General features: G+C 41.6%; 1 protein-coding gene and 1 non-coding gene across 2 annotated transcripts in view; one reads left to right on the plus strand and one right to left on the minus strand.

The window, feature by feature from the left end:
- The first annotated feature begins 324 nt into the window (after window positions 1–324).
- Window positions 325–18,378, plus strand: part of PRDM10 (PR/SET domain 10) — a 100,875-nt gene continuing 82,821 nt past the window's right edge. The window contains exon 1 of the mRNA XM_060605238.3: window positions 325–438. The gene's annotated coding sequence lies outside the window, so the exon portion shown is untranslated. The remainder of the gene's footprint in view (window positions 439–18,378) is intronic.
- Window positions 14,000–14,101, minus strand: LOC132662623 (U6 spliceosomal RNA). The gene has a single exon (XR_009602640.1). It is a non-coding gene; the product is annotated as a U6 spliceosomal RNA (small nuclear RNA).

Raw genomic sequence — 18,378 nt, forward strand, 5'->3', positions numbered from 1 at the left:
TGATTGGCTGAGAGTACAAACGCAAGCGAGCGCTGACTGAGACCCGCTCTTTGATTGGGTTTTAAATGAACAGCAGAGCACGAAATAAAGAGGCCTTCAGTCATTGGGCCATTGTGTGAATCTCCTTTTGGCTTTCTCTGCCGCCTGAATAAGCGTCTCAGGATCTTCGTCATGAGTCTTAAATCTGGGCCTGTCAGTTCGCCCCAGCATTACTCGTCTCTAAGCAGGGCATGGGGTTTACGCAGTTCAACCAATCATATGACGTCGAGATCAGGTTGCCAGGCAGATTATGCTAATAAGGCCCCGCCTTTTATGCTGCTCCCACTCTGCGGCGGGAAGAACCACCTGGAGGTGGCGGGGGGGGTTTGATTTCCATCACCCCTAGGGAGAGAGGATCGGGGACCCGCTGATCTTCCAGCTCCCCTCACCCAACGTCGTGTAAGTACCTAAAGGATTAAGGGAACCGGATAAGCCAGCGTCCAGAGTACCCCATCGACTGGGAGGGTGTTTCGTCTTTGCTTAGTCCCACCCAAAATGGCGCCAAGCTCTTTCCGCGTCTCAGAGCCCGGCCGGGGCCAACCGACCGCGGACCCGGGTGGGGGGGGGAAACTGATGGTGGTGGTGGGGGGGAGAAATCCCGGCGGCACCGCCCGATGGTACAGTCCAGCCGGGGCTGGGACAAGGCACCTCACTCGGGGTGGGGGGTCAAACCATCTGCACCTTCTAAGGGGAAAGGGGCAAAACCCCCTAAAGGAGCCCCTCCTGGCGCTGCGTTCAGCGATGGCTTCGGCGCCTCTTGGCCCCTGCCTTCCCCGCGCGCAGCCTCCCCTCTGCGACCCCCGAGTGGCTCGCACGCTCCGCCGGCCGCGCGCACCTCTCCTCCCCTGCCCGCGTTGGTTGGGCCGGGACGGCAGTTGGGCGCCCTGCGCGCTCCTGCGGCGGCGGTTGGGCCGGCGCTCGGGGTGCGGCGGCCGCTCGGGGTGCGGCGGGCGGTCTCCGCCGGCCCGATACCCGGGGGGCGGCGCGGGGGTGGCGGCGCGGTCCGGGCCTCGGGGCCAAGCGGGCGGTCGGCCCGCGTGATGGAGGGCTCCCGCGGCTGGGGCGCCCCGCTTTGTCTCGTGAGGCCGCGCCACCCACCTGCCATTGATTGCCGGTCCCCCCCAGTCCCACATTTACAAGCTGGCGTCGCCGGGACCCGGGGAGGCCGGGCTTGGAGGGGCGTGGGGATGGCACGTTTGGGTCAGTCTCGGTAAACAGCGTCCCGGGGGTGGGCAGGGCGCAGGCCGAGGTCAACCTGCGCCCGGTGTTGCGTGCAAAGGCGTGAGCCCGAGGCCCTTTGCGAGCGGGTTGGTTGTGTGTAGTTCCAGCCGATCATCAGCTTTCCTTAAGCATTTCTAAGTCCGCAGCCAGGTGTTAGGTACTCTACCAAGTAAGATGAAAACGCGGCGCTGTTGAATTTTGTGTGCGGGCGTGTTTAGCCTTGTTTGGAGGATTTGCTGGATTTCAATTTTCAAACAGTGTTTGTGTACATTTAAGCACAAGGAGGGCTGCTGGTGGTGCTGTCATCGAGGATTAAGTGTGCGACGAGTCCCACCCAGCTCAGCCCTGTGCCGAAGTCTGCGCCATCGTCTGTTCAAATCTTGTCCCCCCAAATTCTTGATCCTCAACAGTACTTACCTTCATTAAAAACCAAAAGAATCACTCGTGACTGTACTGTGGCCTCTTTGCCCGACCCATTCCTTTGACATCACTCTAGCTTTTGCAGTAAGCTCTTTGAAGGCAGGAAGGTACACTGTTTTGGGTACTCTTCTCCGCACTCCACACCCACTCTCCCCCCCCCCCCCCCCCACCTCAGTAGTTTGCACCTTCAGGAACCATACTTCTATGTTGCCGTCCAATTCAGAAAACAAAATTGTCATTGTTGGCGGCAAAGCCCTGTTGCAAGCAGTGTTGATTCAAACTGGTATATTTAGAAAGTTACTTCTACGTTTACTTTTTTCGTGAATTGAGGTGAACTTGACAAATGAGCCGTTTTAAAGCGAACAATTTAGTCGTCGGTCTACATTTTAAAATTTTCGACCAGGACATTTTTCCCACCTTGAGACTCCTTAAGAGGAATCAATTAAGATTGATTTATTCTTTGAGCATTAAACTGCTTTCTGTTTTTCTAAGTGAAGCATTTTTTAGTTTTCTAATGTTTTGCAGCACAAGTATTAATGTGTGCATCTGTATTGTACGCGTGAATATAATCAAGATTCTACTACAGACAAGGCATGGGCCCTGAATGCTTTCTTCTTAGATTAGCGTGGTATAAGGGATAGCCTGTCAATGCAATATAATCCTGTTGATTGGCACTGCGTCAGATTCCACCTGTCTAAATTTTTTCTCCCTAGTTTTAACAATAATACGTGATCGTTGTAGAAAATGCAGAAAACCTAGGAACAGTATAAAATACCATAACTGAAAGTAAAATTACCAGAGATAATCCCTGCTGCTATTTTTAGTGTGCTCCAAATCTTTTGTGTGTGTGTATGAAACATTTTTACAAACTCGGCATCACGTGTGTGGTTTTTGTATCTAGTTTCCGTTGTTTTTAATGTAGATGGGTAGGTACCCTGAGGACTTCGCTGATGATTTGCCACTTGCAGTAGTTTTCCCCATTACTTGAAGGGGCGTCATGAAATCCTCTGAACTGCAGGAATTACAGCGTTTGATTTCTTTTACTTTTTACAAACGTATCCTGATGGGATGAGTTTCTGTATAACAAGCAGAATCGATCAGAGTGCTTAATTTTACCTTTTAAGCACTAGTCAACACATCGTAACTACATACTTTGATTTGGTAAAAGTGATAAACGGTGAAACTCTTGTTTGCAATGTTTGAATGGTTTAGTGCGAGTCTGTTTTAAAATTGAATGCTGATGTACTTTGACCTATTACCACATAAAATACATAATCTCCGACCCTACCTCTTGCCCAGAGAGTGGAGACACACCCTGTCCAGCAATTTGTATGTATTTTTACAGGCAGAATTTACTGATTATTGTCTAAATTTATCATAAGTACTTCAATAGATTAGCAAATAAGAATTTGATCTGGTGTCTAGATCTTAAGACCCAGTGAGTTAAGAAAAAGGAAATGGGGGCTCCAGGGTGCCTCAGTCCTATGCAGCTCAGTTCTGGGGTTCCAGCCCAGCCTCAGGCTCTCTGCTGTCAGCTCAGAGCCGGGTTCAGATCCTCTGTCCCCCTCTCTCTCTGCCCTTCCCCCATTTGCTTGCATGCTCTCTCTCTCTCTCTCTCTCTCTCTCAAAAATACATAAAACATTAAAAAAAAGAAAAGAAAAAGGAAACGTTTGCTACCACCAAATCTTTGCTGAAGGGTACCTCTGGAATTCTCCTTGGGTATTGTGTGGGAGGAGGAGGGTGAGAGGGGAGCTCTGACTTCATTATTTTGGTTCTTCTCTGTTGAAGCCTTCCTCTCCCTCTTCTGGCATTTTACCGTTTACATGATTTACTTAAATCACTGCTAAATCTAGCCTCTGTCTTTTTTTTTTTTTTTTTTTCAAAGCCACATTCCTATTTCAAGATTTATGTGGAACATTCTGAACAGGTGCCTTTCCAGTTTATTGCCTACAGCATCTTCTGTGACATTGATACTTCACTATTAGTACTGAAACATTATTTCCAATTCCCTTATCCAAATCCTTCAGAGGCTTACACATTACCTGTGTAGATTTTAAATTTGTTCCGGTTATGGAAAGCACCTGGAAGTAGTTTTTTTGTTTGTTTTTATCTTTTGTTTTTGATAACTTTGAAATAGTTTAGAGATTACTTGGTGGGGGTGGTGAGGAAATGGGGAGGGAGGGGAGAAATTATGGATAATTCCAAATCACAATTATAGCAAGACTAGTTACAATGTAGAGGAAACAAATATCATAAAATCAATACTGTACAATACTTTAAGAACCTCCAGTACATTGCTGAAAGGTCATTATCTGCTAAAATGGCCCATTATTGTTTGTTATTCATTTCCTAGTTGAACTCTCATTTATTTCAACATTAGAATATTGGAGCTACATGCTCCTTTTCTTGACCCATATCCTTCACTTTCCGGGTCTCTCTGGTTGTGATCCACAGCCTCTTTCCGGCTGTGATCTTTATACACACACACACATACACACATATATATATTTAATTTATTTTTTTAATGTTTATTTATTTTTGGGAGAGGGAGAGCGAGAATCCCAAGGAGGCTCCACACTGTCAGTGCAGAGCCTGATGTGGGGCTTGAACCCACCAACCGTGAGATTGGGACCTGCTCTAAAATCAAGACTCAGTCGTTCAATCTACTGAGCCACCCAGGTGCTCCATGTTGTGATCTTTGAAGGGCTGCTCCTGGGGCACCTGGGTGGCTCAGTTGATTCAACGACTGACTCTATTCTAGCTCAGGTCATGATCCCGGGATCATTGGATGCAGCCCAGTGTCAGGCTCCACACTCAGCTTGGGATTCTCTCTCTCTCTCCCCCTCTCTTCCTCTGTCCCTCGCCCCACCGTGTACCCCCCACCCCTCTAAAAAACAAAATAAATAAATACATTTATTCAAAAAAGAAAAGAGCTATTCCTTAGATCTGTGCCGTCCAACATGGTAGCCAGTAGCCGTATGTGGCTATGGAGCACTTGAAATTTAGCTTGTGCTGTAAGTGTGAAATACATGCTAGATTTTGAGATTCGGTATGAAAAAAATTCAATTTATAAAATACTATAAAGTTTAGTATTTTTAAATTAAGAGAATTCTTTAAGTTTACTTATTTATTTTTGAGAGAGAGAGGGGGACAGAGAGAGAGGGAGAGAGGGAGAGGGGCAGCTAGAGGGGGAGAGAGAGAATACCACACAGGCTCCATGCTTACAGCATGGAGCCCAACCTGGGGCTCTGTCCCACAAACGTGAGATCATGACCTGAGCTGAAACCAAGAGTCAGACACTTAGCTGACTGGGCCACCCAGGTGCCCCTATTTATTTATTTTTAAGTAATGTCTATACCCAGTGTGGGGCTTGAACTCATGACCCGGAGATCAAGAGTCCCATGCTCTTCCAACTGAGCCAGCCAGGTGCTCTTAAAATACTGATTATATGTTGAAATGATAATATGTTGCATATACTAGGTTAAATAAATATATAATTGCAGTTAATCTCACCTGTTTCAACTTTTAAAAGATGTAGCTACTTAGATTTAAAATTACATATGTGGCTTGCATGTATGGCTTATATGATATTTCTATTGAACTGTGCAGCTTTAGACTTAGTTTGATAGGGGTGGGAGTGTTTCTAAGCAGTAAGCTGTAATAAGTAATTACCTATGTATTAATTAATATGTATTATTACATACACTTAGTACTTAATATGGAGTAAGTAATAAGATAATGTATTATCTTTTCCTTTCTATGGTTTCATCTAATAGATACTGCTAATGTGTACATGTGTCTGATTTTTTTCTTAGTGCTTATGATAGCTCTCTCAGACACATTATTCTTTTGAAGAAAATCTTAAAACCACCTCCAGATAATTGAGTTAACTGTTGAATTAATGTATTCAATTAATCATTTGAACTTAAAATAATAAAATGGAAATCTGTTGAGCACATAATCCATTAAAAAAAAGTTGAGCTAAGCATAATCAGCTGAATTTTCTCAAACTTGGTCTGCTACTTACTCATTGATTTTTATAATGAATCACTTTTGCAAAGATTTAAGAAATATTTCTAGGCAAAACTTGAAATTGAGAAAATCAAGCTCACAGTTCTTTTTCTCCTATGACTTAGGAAAAGCCCATGATAATTTGATTTCAATTGTGGAACATTTTGGACCACCAGCTCATGGGACAATTGTCTTTTTGTTTTGTTTTGTTTGTTGTTTTTTTAAAGTAGGCTTCATGCCCAGTGTGGAGCCCACCATGGGGCTTCAACTCACGACCCCGAGATCAAGACCTGAGCTGAGATCAAGAGTTGGATGCTTAACCAACTGAGCCACCCAGGTGCCCCTGGGATAACTGTCCTTTTAAACACAAAAGAGTCATAGCCTACAGATAAAATCATATCCCTTTTATACCTATAATTGAAAACATTGAGAGTTTTGCCTCAACTTACCTTTGTAGAAATATTTCCTTTTACTACCCTGTATGGAGGTTTGATATGGTGTAGCATTGAACAGCATGGGCTCTGCAGGGAAAAGAACCTAGATTTATAGACTAGATTCACTTGACTCATCTTGGGTCCATTACATAATATCTGTAAACTTAGTTTATCAAATCATTTGGCTAGTTTCTTAATTACTATTATTTGTTAATTTTTTAAAATGCTTATTTATATTTGAGAGAGAGACAGAGAGAGCGCAAGCCAGGGAGGGGCACAGAGAGAGAGAGAGAGAGAGACAGAATCTGAAGCAGTATCCAGACTCTGAGCTGTCAGCACAGAGCTGGACACGGGGCTCGAACTCAAAAGTGGTGAGATTATCATCTGAGCTGAAGTCGGATGTTCAACCAACTGAGCTACCCAGGTGTCTTGACTAGTTTCTTAATTGTTAATGGGGATAATAATAGTATCCCTCTCATAGTCTCAGTGTGAGGATGCTTGTCATTAATTAGTACAGTAGTATAAACAGCTCAATAACAAAGCAAATAGTGATCAGTGGGTCAGTATCTGTTTGCTGATTTTGGACCCTCTGCTTCAGCCAAACTGGTCTTCCCACTGTCCTTGCAGTATTCTGGAGATTTCCTTCATGTTTTCACTCCTTCATTTCTCAAATGGAATGTTTGTCTTCTCCTTGTACATCCCCACTCCCCTGCCCCCAACCCAGCCTCCTCCTCCAGTTCTGCCTACCAAATTCCAATCCATCCTTCTAGAGCAGTTGGTTGGTAATTTTTTTTTTTTTTTTGTTTTTTTGGTAAAGAACCAGGGACTAAATATTTGTGGTTTTGTGGGCCATATGGTCCCTGTTACAACTATTCCTTCACCCCTGTCGTGTGAAAGCATGGCTGTGTTCCAATGAAACTTTATTTATGGGCCCTGAAATGTAATGTAATATAACTTTCATGTATGATGAAATACTCTTTTTTTTCTAAGTCTTTGCAACTATTTTAAAATGTAGAAACCATTCTTAGCACACAGGTTATATCCAAAAATAGGTGTCGAGCCACACTTGGGCTGTAGTTTGCCAACCTCTATGCTAGAGCAAGTCGAAAGCACATAGTCTTTCTTCACTGAGGCCCTATTTGACCATGTTACTTGGAAGTGATCCTTTTGTCTCTGTCCTACAGGATTTTTGTACTGCTTTGTAATTAATAGTACCATTTATTGAGTAATTAATCTGTATCACGTAGCAATTATTTGTGCTTATGTCTTGTTTCCTAAACATGTTATAAATTCCTAGAAGTGATGGATACTTTTTTGCCTCCCTCGTCATATAGAATGCGGTACAAGAATGCCTTTTACTTACTGGATTCTAAATGTTTGGAGGAATAAAGCAGTGAGTGTAATTAAGGTATTCAAAGTGATTTCTGAAGTTTTCTTCCCTTCAAAATTATTTTTTTTTAAGTTTATTTGTTTTTGAGAGAGAGGGAGAGAGTGTGTGAGCATGAGTGGGGAGGGCAGAAAGAGAATGCCAAGCAGGTTCTGTGCTGTCAGTGCAGAGCTGGATGTGGGATTCGATCTCACGAAGTGTAAGATCATGACCTGAGCCGAAATCAAGAGTCCGATGCTTAACCAATTGAGCTACCCAGGCACCCCATTTTCTTCAAAATTCTTATTTTTGTGTGCAAATCTCTACCATTTTCTTAGCGTTGCTTGAAGATTTTGAGGCCAATCTGTTGGGGGTTATTTTCAGTCTTGCTACAAACCATGATTGTAGGCAACCTTAGTCTCATGTCCTTCTGGTAGTGGAAAACCTTTGAGTAAATGTTGCTTTGTGTTTTTGACCAACCATTTTAGTTGTTTTCTAAGGAGTTTGTTTATGTTTCATCCTTAATGTGTGACATTGACAGAACCATATTGTAACTACTTTACAAATGGAAAAAAAGGAGGCAATTTTAGCAAATGATTTAAGAGTGGTGGGAGCTAAGGCCAGGAGCAAGGTGTGTGGGTTCTCAATCCCAGACAACAGTGTGTATATTAACAAGATTTCAGTCTCTTACTTATTTATTCATCCTGTCTTGAAGTTGATGAATGAAATTATTCTGCATTGTAAGTACTTCATACATTGATAACTATAAGGACCTACAACCAGTAGGTGTTTAGGCCACTTGTTTATGTGACATATAAGTTTTCTCAACTACATTAAACCTGCTGAGGTGAGATATGACATAAGTACAAAATGATAATTCTAGAATTAAAACTAAATTATGGGGTGCCAGTGGAATGTGTGACTCTCGATCTCAAGGTTTTGAGTTCAAGCCCCAAGTTGGGAGTAGAGATTATTTAAAAAACAAAACAAACAAACCCCAAACCTAAATTATATAGCTGAAATTGTACTTTGATGAACTTTGTTTTATTGAAAAATTTTAAGTATGTTTATATTCATTCTTTTATATATGAATGATATATGAGTTATCCCAAACTCTAGCTGTCTCATCAAAAAAAAATGATATATTTTTATACATCATTTAAAAAATCATTTCTTTTTTCAGACTATAGGAGCTGTAGGACTTCTGGTTGGCTCAGTCAGTGGAGCATGTGACTCTTGATTTCAGGGTTGTGATTTGGAGCCCCATGTTGGGTGTAGAGATTGTTTAAAAATAAAATCCTAAAAAAAAAAAGTATAGGAGATATATTTTAAGTCTAACAAAATATGTATAAAAGACCTTTACAAAAAAATTCTAAAACTTTATCGAGTGACTTTAAGTGAAGTCTAAATAAATGAAGAAGATACACTGGGTCAAGGATTGGAAGATTGGATATTGCAGTATGTCAGTTCTTTGGAAACAGACTTATAGATTTAATATAATTCCAGCAAATTAAAAAAACAACAACAACTAGACAAGCTGATGGGGTGCGTGGGTGACTCAGTCCGTTGAGCGACCAACTCTTGATTTTGGCTCAGGTCATGATCCCAGGGTCATGGGATCGAGCCTTGTGTTGGGCTCTGTGCTGAGTGTGGAGCCTGCTTAAGATTCTCTCTCTTTCTCTTCCTCTCCCTTTGTCCTTTGCCCCCCCCCCAAAAAAAAAACAAAAACAAAAAACTAGACAAGCTGATGCTAAAATATCTGTCAATGCCTAAGAAAAGGCAAGAGACTCTTGAAAAAGAAAAAAAATAAATTGGAAAAACTTCTCTACTGGAAGTCAACAAAAGCTATAATAATTAAGACAGTGTAGTATTGGCACCAAGATAGACTAATTGATAAATGGAATGCCGCAGGAGTCCAGAAACAGATTCACATGCATTCAAACACTTTATTTATGACCCAGGAAGCATGGCAGTTGAAAGGCAAAACAATAAATCTTTTAAGTTAACATAGGAGAATATATCCATGACTCAGTATAGGTCTTGAATATTGAATCTTATTGTAGATAAGATGTTACCTGCACTAATAAAATAATGGGCAGAAGTCTTGAACGGGCCCTTCAGAAAAGGAGATATCCAAATGTCTAATAAACCGATAATAAGGTGTTCACCCTTGTTAATAATTAAGAAAATGCAAGCTATAACCACAGTGCCATATTCCTGTATACCTAAATTATAGTTGGCAATAACAAATTCTGAAGCTGTGTTGAGCAATATGAATATTCACACCTGGCCGATGGGAATATAAGTTGCTATGACTACTTTGGGAAAGCAGTTTGGTATTACCTAGAAAGTAAAAAAATATGCAGTCTCTAAAGCCCAGCAATTCCAGTGTTAGAGAAATGCATATACATGAGATAACCAGAAAGTATATTTGGAGTAATTTTCCTGATATGAGCTGACTCAGTTAACACTGAGTATTTGAGGGCTGCTATTTTCTGTTCTGTACACACAGGTAGCTTTTGTTTTGGTACAACTGTGAATTAATGTTATTTATATTTTCCCTTTCTGCTGAATATTTTAATACAATCTTCCATCCAATCTGTTGTTTAGTTCCTAAAATAATGCTGGGCACAAAATTGGCATTTAATAAATATTATGTTTCTAAAAATTGTTGTTTGAATTTTTATTATTTTTATAGCTTTGTAGTTACCTCCACTCTCTGGCCCATTTAAACCTCTTTGTGGGTTTGGTAAATTATAACCTCTTTGGGTTCCTTTGAGATCAAGCCTACCCTAGTGATTGCATCATCTGGTAGGAGGCCAAGGCAACAGCAGCAGGTCCAACCCAAGCGTGGGTTCTGGCAGCTTTGCCTAGGAGGACGCTGTGCAGCAGAGAAGGAAATGATCAAGCTCTGGAGTCAAAGGGATCTGGGTTCAAATCCCACTTACCAGCGTTATGACCTTGGACAAGTACAAATTTTTGGTTGTTGTGAAGATTCAAATTGAGTATTTTTAAATTTTTTAAAATGTTTATTTATTTTTGAGAGAGAGACAGCATGAGTGGGGAAGGGGCAGAGAGAGAGGGAGACACAGAATCTGAAACAGGCTCCAGGATCCGAGCTGTCAACACAGAGCCTGATTCAGGGCTCGAACTCATGAGCTGTGAGATCGTGACCTGAGCCAAGTTGGTCGTCCAACCGACAGAGCCACCCAGGTGCCCTGAAATTGAGTATTTTTTAATTTTTAATTTTATTTAAAATGTTTATTATTTATTTTTGAGAGAGAGAGAGAGAGAGCCTGAGCATGGCGGGGGGTGGGAGGGCAGAGAGAGAGGAGAACAGGGGATCTGAAGCAAGGTCTGTGCTGACAGCAGAGAGCCTGATGCAGGGCTTGAACTTGTGAGCAGTGAGATCATGACCTGAGCCAAAGTCAGAAGCTTAACAGATTGAGCCACCCAGGAGCCCCAATTGAATATTTTTTATTTTTTTTAATTATTTTTTTTTAATGTTTATTTATTTTTGAGACAAAGGGAGACAGAGTGCAAGTGGGGGAGGGGCAGAGAGAGAGGGAGACACAGAATCTGAAACAGGCTCCAGGCTTTGACCTATCAGCACAGAGCCCGACGCGGGGCTCAATCCACGAACCATGAGATCATGACCTGAGCTGAAGTTGGACGCTCAACCGACTGAGCCACCCAGGTGCCCCTTGAGTATTTTTTTTAAGAAGGCCATCTCACAATGCCTGGCATGTGATAGATGCTCAGTAAATGGTAATAGCTATAATTATTACTATTCCCTTGGTGTTTACTTACTAACATTGGATTTCCACAGTATACATTTTCATTAAGATGGACTATGATTATGCTGAATTTTAAAATAAAAAACTGCATCCATTAGGGGATTCTAATTTTGTGGTTTCCGTTAACTACTTCACTGAATTTGCAAATGAATCCAACATGTTTTAGTCTACATCTGAATGAAATGGTTTGTAGAATGAAAGTGTTTGTAGAGTAGATATGGCTGAGCTTTCTAAACAGGAATGCAATGCCACTATTTTGTTTCTCTTTATGGAAGAAAATGCTAATCATGTAGTTTTAAAATTCTATCAGTTTTAATTTGAAATATACACATTTTCTTTTTTTTTTGAAATATACATATTTTCTTGTGAAACATATCAGCTGAGAACCCTTGCTTATAGTTAAGAGATATTTATTCCCAAATCAATTGTTTAATAATGAAAACATATTAAAATGTCTTTTAATTGGAAGTAAAACTTTTCTGGATATACCTTTATGATCTAATACTTAACCTGGGGTGATCATAACTTTAATAGTTATTAACATTTATAATATGCTCAATACTATTGTACTATATTGTAACTTTTTACTTGTCTTCACATTCAATATTTTCACCTTGCTCTGTACTTTAAGAAATGTCCTGGCTTGAAGAAGAAAGGAAGGATGGAAGGGAGGGATAGAGAGAAAGAGAGAGAGAGGTAGACAGAGAGAGAAAGAAAGAAGGGAGGGAGGAAAGAAAGAAAGAAAGAAAGAAAGAAAGAAAGAAAAGAAAGAGAAAGAGAGAAAGACATGAAGGAAGGGAGGGAGGGAGGAAGATAGATAGATCCTGGCTTATAGAAGACAATTGTGAATACTAGACCATGCTGGCCTCCTATAGTTAGTTTAAGATGGAGGAAGTTGAAATTTGAAGAAGATTGAATTTTGATTACAAGTCTTACTCATATGCCAGTAAGATAGAGTTTTTATGGAGACAATAACTGCTTCCCCTTGTCATCCGTCTTGTTAATCAAATGCTTGTTTTTGACCATTCTGTGTTTTATTTTTAAATTTGCAAACAAGGGACTGAGGTTGAGGAATGAAAATTTGAAAAGGAACAGCAGGTGAGACCCACATTAACCTGTTGTGGGGGAGTGAATTGGATATAAAGGGAATTACTTCAAACTAGTATCAATTTGCTTTTTGTCCTGGGTCAGCGCCATGGTCCCGCCATGGTGCTGTGTATATTTCAGGAGTTGAAGTAGCCTGAACAGGTAGTCACGCTGTTTTCTCTTGTATTAAACACATAATGTTAATTAAGGAAAATTGTGTTCCAGAATAATTTCCTGCAACCAATTTTAATAGGAAATTCTTTTTTTTAAGTTAAAACAACTTAAACCACTTGAATTTAAAGAGACAGCTTAGCTCTGCCCCTGCCCTGCTCGCTTTTGCTCTCTCTGAAATAAGTAAACATTAAAAAAAAAAAGAGAGAGAGAAACAGCTTAGTACTTAAGATTATGCTTCTTTACATTATCCAGTAATTTATCCTAACAATTTGGGATTGTGATGGTTGAGTCATCGTGACGATGGAGAACCATCTGTAAGAAAGGCTTTTAGAGCTTCAGAACACCCATCTGCAGTCTCCTACTTAGTTACTGCAATTGCTAATTCAACAGAAGAGCTTGAGATATTTGGGCCAGATAGCTTTCTGTGTCTAGGTGTGCCAAGGCCACAGCAAGTATTTGTACCCCTGCCAGTTGTCTGGTGAAGCAATGCTACTGTTTGAAAAGGGAGCTGGGGTTAAATGCTTGCAGCTATGTAAATCTATTATCTGAAGTTGAAAAACATGGGTGCTCAATATTACTTGATGAGTCATTTGTAGCCATTCGTATCCATCGTTGAGTCTTCAAATGTTCCTCATACATCCATATTTACTTTGGAAGCTCTTTTCAAATGTTACTCATTAAGTAGACAGAACAGATTTGCTTGTTAGCAAGTGGCGAAGGGAAGCTGGAAAATCAAATACCCATCAGAGCAAGGTGGTTGGCAAGGAAGACCACCTAAATTAACAATTGCCTCAGCCATTTCAGAATTCTGACATAAATTCCACAAACATTTTAGAGAGGCTGGTAAGTTATGTATTTTGAAAGGTGTCGGGATTCTTGCTAAGTTTTTGTTTAGTAATAAAGCGTTTTACTTTGTTTTGTTTTTTTTTAGGTGATGACTTATAGCACTGAAAGTTTGTGTATGAATGTCTATTACTGTCACTAAGCCCCAGTAAGAATTCAGAGCTCTGATCCTTCCTTGCATATTAAAGGCAGGTCTTGGCCTAATTATAATCAGTCTCTCATATTACTTCTAGAATGATTTTCAAAAAGTGTTACTGCTGTGATAAAAGATTTTTCTTTCCTCATTTGTCCAAGGGTTGGCCAGATTTGGCTGACATCAGAATCACTTGGGGACATTTACTTATTTAGTTTTTTTTTTTTTTTTTAATGTTGATTTATTTATTTATTTTTTTTTTTTAATGTTGATTTATTTTTGAGAGAGAGACAGTGCAGGAGCAGGGGAGGGGCAGAGAAGAGAGGGAGACAGACAACCCGAAGCAGGCTCCAGGCTCTGGGCATCAGCACAGAGCCCACGAGGGGCTCAAACCCATGAGCCGTGAGATCATGACCAGATCCAAAGTCGGATGCTTAACCGACTGAGCTATCCAGGTGCCCCTATTTAGTTTTTAAAAATATGGAACACCACGAGTCTGCGTGCTATCCTGGTGTAGGGGCCCTGCTAATCTGAACGTCGTTCCAACTTTCGTATGTGTGCTGCCGAAGGGAACACCTCCTGGGGATGTTGAAAAACTAAAATTCCTGTGGTTCCCGCCTATGTCTGCACTGAATTCTCAGGGAAGTGAGTGCAGGGCTGGCTCAGTTGGTAGAGTATGTGACCCTTGATCTCAAGGTCATGAGTTCAAGCCCCATGTGGGGTTTAGAACTTACTTAAAAAAAATTCTCAGGAGTAAGGCTCTGGAATTTGTTTCTTTGCCTAGCTCCCTAGGTGATTCTGATAAAACCAGTTTGTGAACTTTGGGAATTGTAACTCTTTTACAGGCTCATCCTGTTCCAGACTTTTCTCTCTCAGTTAGTACGCCCTGAGCATGCCCTCAATTCCTCTCAAGTCTGGAACTTACTTAACCTGTTTTAATATATATATATATATATATATATATATATATATATATATACACACACACACACACACACACACACACACACACACACAGTAATATATAATATATAACAATTACATAATAACATAAATATTATGTATGTACACATATGTCAAAGTTCTTGATGTTTATTGCCAAATTGCTTCCTAGAAGGTCTTCACTGATTTAAATGCTCATCTTTCTTTTTCTTTTTTAAAAATGAGTTTGTTGAGGTATCATTCATATACTATACAATTCACTCATTTAAAGCATACAGTTCAGAGGCTTTAGTATATTCATAGAGGTTTGCAAGTGTCACCACAGTCAGTTTTGGAATATTTTCATTACCTCCAAAAGAAATTCCATAGCTCTCATCCATGTTGTCCTAATTCCCCATCTTCATTCTGCTGCCTACCTCTATTCATTTGCCCATGCTGCGTATTTCCTACAAGTGAAATCATTCAGTATTTGGTCCTTTGTGACTAGTTTCTTTGACTTAGCAGAGCACTTTGTACCTGGTCCTATCAGACATGCCATACTACAGTACTTTCCTTACTGGTGGCCACAAATAATTCCAGTTTTTTTTTTCCCTAAGTTTATTTATTTATTTTGAAAGAGAGAGAGAGTGCAAGCAGGGGAAGGGCAGAGAGAGAGAGAGAGAGACAGACAGACAGAGACAGAGAATCCCAAGCAGGCTCTGTGCTGTCAGTGCAGAGCCCGACATGGGGCTCAAACCCATGAACTGTGAGATCATGACCTGAGTCGAAACCAAGAGTCGGATGCTTAACCAACTGAGCCACCTAGGCACCCCGTTTCAGGTTTTTTTTTTTAAGATTTTATTTTATTAAAAAAAATGTTTTAATGTTTATTTGTGTGTGTGTGTGTGTGTGTGAGAGAGAGAGAGAGAGAGAGAGAGAGAGGGCATGAACAGGGAAAGGGCAGAGAGACGCAGAAGGAGACACAGAATCTGAAGCAGACTTCAGGCTCTGAGCTGTCAACACAGAGTCCAATGTGGGGCTCAAACCCACGAACTGTGAGATCATGACCTGAGCTGGGGACAGATGCTCAATGGACTGAGCCACTCAGGCACCCCTTATTTATTTTCAATGTTTGTTTGTTTGTTTATTTAGCGCCTGTGTGCACCCGCGCACCAGTGCAAGCGCAGGAGGGGCAGAGAGAGGGGGAGAGAAAGAGAATCCCAAACAGACTGAGAGCTGACAGTGCAGCTCCCATGAATGGGGCTTGATCTCATGTACCATGAGATCATGACCTGAGCTGAAATCAAGAGTCAGACAGTTAACCAACTGAGCCATCCAGACACCCCAGTTCTTCCATTTTTTTTTTTTTTTAATTTTTTTTTTTTTCAGCGTTTTTTTTTTTTTTTAATTTATTTTTGGGACAGAGAGAGACAGACAGAGCATGAACGGGGGAGGGGCAGAGAGAGGGAGACACAGAATCGGAAACAGGCTCCAGGCTCTGAGCCATCAGCCCAGAGCCCGATGCGGGGCTCGAACTCACGGACCGCGAGATCGTGACCTGGCTGAAGTCGGACGCTTAACCGACTGCGCCACCCAGGCGCCCCTCTTCCATTTTTGATAAACACAGTCATCAGATAGAAGAGGAAATGTTTTCCACAGTCTCATATCTTTGGGATTGCCCTCACTTTCCTACTGAAAGAGGCAGCCAGCCAGGCCTTGAGGGATCAGATCCTGGGCAGAGGGGATGTTTATGAAAATGAGCCCAGGCCTTCTGCACCTGCTTTTCCTCTTGGACCATTTTTCAGTTCTTGGGATGTATCAGGAGTCTCAGAAGCTGGTTGGAAGGGGCTTGCTGAGAAGTCTGAGAGGCAGAGAATCCAAAGAGCTTTAGGTAGTCTCTTGGGACTGGAGAGATAAAGATCCGAGTTGAAGGGAGTCATAACAGGAGGGCCAACATTTCAGAGGCAAGGAACACACAGAGAGGTGAGCCTGAGACTAGCACTGGTTTTCCTCTGAAGGTATTCACTGCTAAGCTCTGCTGGTCAAGGGGCTAACAAGCACAAAAGCAACAGAACAGAAGAGCATGGATTTTGGTAGTCTCACATTGCTGGGGTGATAGAAACTGGAACTCAGGGCCCAGCAAGGACAAACCTCCCTAGGTGACACCTCAGAGTCTCTGCTGCAACTCCCAGAAGGTCAAAGCTAGGAGCAGACCCAATCTTCTAGTTTCATAGACTGCAGAACAGCCAGGGGTCAGCTCCCTGGGACTCAGTGCCCTGTCCTCCTGCAGCCTGCCATGGGATGGATGGATCGTGGAGGAAGATGGTAGCTGCCTGTGGGAGAGGGCACCATGAGGCTTTCAGGCGGTGGTGGTGTCCTGTTCCTTGTTCCACCGCCTTTACTGTGTGAACATCCCTCAAGTCGGATGCTAATGATTTGTGCTCTTTTCTGTAGGCCTGTGATACACTCTGCTGCTTTGAGGTTCCCTCCTAAAATCTTGTGAGAGGAGAATAGAGGACTCCTGACAGACTCTCTTTGAAATTGCTTTCAGGTTTTACCAGCCAACTAGCTATTCTTTGTAAAAAGGAAAAGGCAAACATCAAGGTTTAGCATTCTTTAGAACTCACACTGAGTGGTGGTTCCTTTTGAACCCTCAAGGATTTTAATGTAGAATTGTGGGCTCAGACCCCCAATAAGACTCTTAGCCAAGGTTTTTCTTTTCTTTGAGGAAGGAGGAGGACTCATTGCCTGGTGGGAAGATTTCTGCATGGGAAGTAGAAGGGCAAAGGGACAGATAAATGGAGGGGGAAAAGAAGGCCAAGGTTACCATTTCAGTTCTGCTTCATACTGCTTGATACACTTCATTCCTTGCTTGTTTTTGTCATCCTGTGTTTTTAATCTTTATTGTTATTATTACTTTTAAACCTTAGTTCAGTTCTCTTCTGGTTACACAGTGTTGTTCTTGATGACGGCCAGAAACGAATTAGGAAAGTTTCTTTAGGATATATTCTGCCATGGTTTTTAGACTGTAACACATCAGCCTTGTAATATTAAAAGTGCAGCTTATTCTGAAATGTGCCTGCCATCATTGCTCATTTACCCCATTTCGGAAGTTTTTTCTGGAGTTTTTTTTTCCAATGGCATAAAATTTTACCTGGAGGGGCACCTGGCTGGCTCAGTTGGTAGAACCTGTGACTCTTGATCTCAGGGCGGTGAGTTCAAGCCCCATATTGGATCTGGAGCCAACTTGAAAAAAAGATAAATGAATAAAATAAGATTTTATCTGGCGGAGTTTTTCTGCAATCTTGAACTTTTCATTATTTGCTTCACTGTTAACACTTATAATAAATGTTAAATGTGAATGGTGTCAGTAAAAATACCTGGAGGACCCCACTGTTATCACTTGTCAATTTTTTATCTTTACCCTCAGACCTCTCTGGTGATACGGAAATATTCCAAATCCATAACAGCTTACTTAGAAACACTTTTTACCTTTGGAACCTAGTCAGAGGCTGTTGTTATTACATTTTAAGTTTGTTGAAAACTTTTATGAAAGCCGAGTTTCCCTCATTATTTTTCCCCCTGCTCGCACCTAACTGGCTTCCCTGATTATTTACTTTCTCAGAAACCCTTAGTTCCGTAGGCATATTTTCCCTAATTAACATTGTGTTTATTTTACTTCACTGTGGAATTAAAAATAATATTGTAGTCCTGTGACTCTGCCCTCAAGCATGGGTTTGCAGTAGCCCTTTAGCTGGGGCAGGGGGGCACAGTAGGGTGGGGCTGAGCCCTGGCAAACAGAGGGGGCTCAGGCTGACCAGACCCACGGCTGGGCAAATTATGCCACCTCTCCCTGCAGTCATTTCTCGCTCTGTGAAATGGCACACAGTGTGGCCTTAGTCTCTTCCCAGGGTTGAGGTCAAGAGCAAATC

Source organism: Panthera onca, chromosome D1 (genome assembly GCF_046562875.1).
Source record: "Panthera onca isolate mPanOnc1 chromosome D1, mPanOnc1 haplotype 2, whole genome shotgun sequence".
Lineage (NCBI taxonomy): Eukaryota > Metazoa > Chordata > Mammalia > Carnivora > Felidae > Panthera > Panthera onca.